Source organism: Lolium rigidum, chromosome 6 (genome assembly GCF_022539505.1).
Source record: "Lolium rigidum isolate FL_2022 chromosome 6, APGP_CSIRO_Lrig_0.1, whole genome shotgun sequence".
Taxonomy (NCBI): Eukaryota; Viridiplantae; Streptophyta; class Magnoliopsida; order Poales; family Poaceae; genus Lolium; species Lolium rigidum.
The window spans coordinates 6,329,814-6,333,264 of record NC_061513.1 but is presented as its reverse complement, the minus strand read 5'-3'; the positions used below and the strand labels follow the sequence as shown (position 1 = coordinate 6,333,264).

General features: G+C 44.5%; 1 pseudogene; it reads left to right on the top strand.

Moving 5' to 3' along the window:
* Positions 1 to 2,096: 2,096 nt before the first annotated feature.
* LOC124662102 lies at positions 2,097 to 3,092 on the top strand (annotated as a pseudogene).
* Positions 3,093 to 3,451: the final 359 nt, after the last annotated feature.

The following is a 3,451-nucleotide window of genomic DNA, read 5'->3' as shown; positions in this document are numbered from 1 at the left end:
TCGCAATTTTGGCATTACCTCACCTCTTTTTGGATATAAATAAAAACCTACACACCAAACATAATTCAACAAAGACCACCGCTGAAACCCATGTGTGACACACAAACAAACAACCGACCAGAACTTCCTCAAATAAACGTGGTCAAGGCAAAACTGATGCTCAGCAGCTAGCGCGCAAGTTTTCTGCAATACCATACTATCCCATCCCGGGACGTTACATATACAACACGACTGGCTTCGGAACCTGAAACCTTCGTTGCTCGTTGCTTGCAACCATAGCACCACTTGAGCTAACCAAGGGGCTAGAAAGCTTCTCATCCTCCTTGTTATCCTCCAACAAGAAGAGCAAAGGTGATGGTGAGCTCTAGTGTAGATTTCGCAAAAAAGAAACAATGGTATCTACTCACAAGATGGAGATGTCATGCCCGTTTGACCATGTTATTACATTATTATAGATAGTAAGTCCAACTAGTTAACATAGTGATATGTTATTATCGTATACATAGTTGGACAAATTAGTTAGCACAGGGATTGGACACATTCCAGGGAAAAAGCAACTAAGCCAAAGATACTAGCTAGACAGTCATTTCTATGCATTTTACATATGCCATCAAATTTCATGCCAAGACCACACCATATGCTCAAATATTTAGAAGCAGAATAAAATGACACGTTTATATACAAACATTTAGCAGCTGAATCACCTCAGTTTGACCACAACATATGCCAAACTTTGCAACATATTGATCTTTGCCAGACTTTGCTGCTCTCTCGACTGTGAACTCCACAAGTATGATACTTTGCATCACATGAAGAAAAAATTCTGGCATACTTGTGTGTCCATGACTTGTCCATCAACTGCAATATGGGTAAAACAAATAAAGAAGATCAGTATTCGGTAAAGATGCACGTTGATTACAACAAATACTACAACCCATTAGAGGTAATTACGTTATTCCAAGGACCCAAACAATTTCCAAACGTATAAATTTGTAACAGGCCTTGCTTTATGGACGAAACAATCAAATAAAGCTTATCCACTAAGATAACTAAGGTCATTTTGCAACACACAATTGGAATTAGGTTAAATATACTTGATGACTCAAAACGAAATAAATCAAGATGTAATACAACTACACAAGGAATGCCTCTAATAATTCCAGGAACTTCGTCTCTACATCTAGCACCCAAAACTAACTACCGGTGTGTACTAGAGCATGTTGGTGCACAAACCAGAAAGACGAACAATTTAACACCAAAATGAAATTGATACATTCAGATTGCAGAACTTCCAAACAACATACAATGTGCCACCACTGAGCTGGCTTGCCACTAAGTATAGTAATCCCCTCGGATCCATAATAAATGTCGGAAATTTTGTACTAATCTAGTACAAAGTTTGTACTAAGTCGCCGACACTTATTTTGGATCAGAGGGAGTACATCAAGTTTAGACCCAATTAGCAATGATAAATGAGCGAGATTAAATTAGACAAGGACATGAGACATCAGCCACCACCTCTAGCACAAGGGATAAATGCACAGAACCGACAGCCTAGCACTAGACACAGTACTACACAAACACACCATAAGAGAGGAACGGGTATGCAGAGGAAGGCGGGGAGAAAAAGAGAGGCAGGGAGAAGAAGAGGGAATAGCACGTAGCTTATATCAACGCTTCACATGATCTCTTGCCATTGCTTCCTTCCATCCTGCAGAATACAAGAGAGTCTTGCATAAGCATGCTTTACCATTGAGGTAAACAAGAAACTATTGATAGGCCTAACTACTGCCAATTACATGCTAATCAACTAAAATGCCAGGTCAAGTATTATCTTATCCAAGTAAGAGCGCAAGAACCAAATTGAGTATATGCAAGAATCAGGAACATGAGTATCAGCTCTAAGAGGATAGCAAGAAGACCACATATTTATTTTAGACACTAGAGCTGCTCGACAGTTACCGAAACATCAGAGAACAGTAGTCAACTGTCCAAAATAAGCTAAACAAACAGTGGGAAACTATAACTTTCTTTTACTTTAAGATTAGCATAACCTTAAACAAAAAAAAGAGCTGAGATGAAGATCCTCAGGTGACATGACGGTCAGCAGCAATGCCTCATAATTTATCTACTCATAAGGGTAGATACTTATCATGTGGAATGTCTCCACGCAAATTGATCTGAAAAATCATCAAAACTCAATTTGAACCGGCCTAAGGTAAATCATATCCCAGAAATATACTCAATTTGCACGCAAGCTATATGTGCGACCGTACGTGGCAGACGTACGCTCCATGCTTGGATCAACTGAATTGTAATTGCGAGCCGTACACGGGCTAGCAATTGATGGGCGAGCGACAGATTTCACGGTTGGGCCGGCAACCTCGTACGTTTCACGGTTGGCCAGCTGTCCGGCTCGCAAGCGGTAGAGAAAGAAGGAGTCCAAACAGCGTGCGTTTCATTCGGAGCTCCGTAATTAATGAGCCGAGGTACGTGCGCGCGCGCGTGGCTCAACACTTGCACCTCGGCCGGCGCGCCCTCTGAATTAGGATTCCAGCAGCCAGCTGTCCGGCTCGCGCACGCGGTAGGTCCTCGCCAGGATCAGCCTCGACGCCAACGACCTCGTCGCGCTCTCACGCTGGGCATCGCGCACTGCGCCTCCTTCCAGGAGCGCCTCTTCCCGCAGAACGACGTCACCCTGAACAAGTTCTTCGCGTCGCAGCTCAGGCTCACCTGCCCGGCGCTCAACACCGACAACACCACCAACAACGACATCCGCACCCCCAACGTCTTCGACAACAAGTACTACGTCGACCTGCTCAACCGCCAGGGCCTCTTCACCTCCGACCAGGACCTGCACACCGACGCCAGGACCAAGCCCGCCGTCACCAGGTTCGCCGTCGACCAGGCCGCCTTCTTCGACCAGTTCGTCTTCTCCGTCGTCAAGATGGGCCAGATCAACGTGCTCACCGGCAACCAGGGACAGATACGCAACGACTGCTCCGCGCCCAACAAAGGCCGCACCAACCACGACCTCCCGTGGTCCGTGCTGGAGACCGTCGCCGAGGCCGCCCAGAGCTTGGTGTTGTAGTATGTTGGTTCAGTCGATCGGTCTCTAGCCTACGTACTTCCTTCGCAAAGTTGCAGCTTCATTAGCGAGCGTCTGGTAATGGTTTGGGCTTTGAGAGCCACAGTTCATGCATGCATGCATGTGTGTTTAGTTTCTTGAGCTACTCGACCAGTTCAATAATTAAAAGATGGTTTTTGATGTGTCGAATGACGACTAGAAAATTGAGATGAATATTTGATGTTATTTTCAATATATGACTGGCGTCTGTTGTTCCTTTATTCGACTATTATTCTACAAAGGGCATGTGCCCGCATATAAGTTATCGTCTTTGTGGTATTTTCCCTCACGGCAGTATATGCTCCCTTAATTTTAAAATAAATC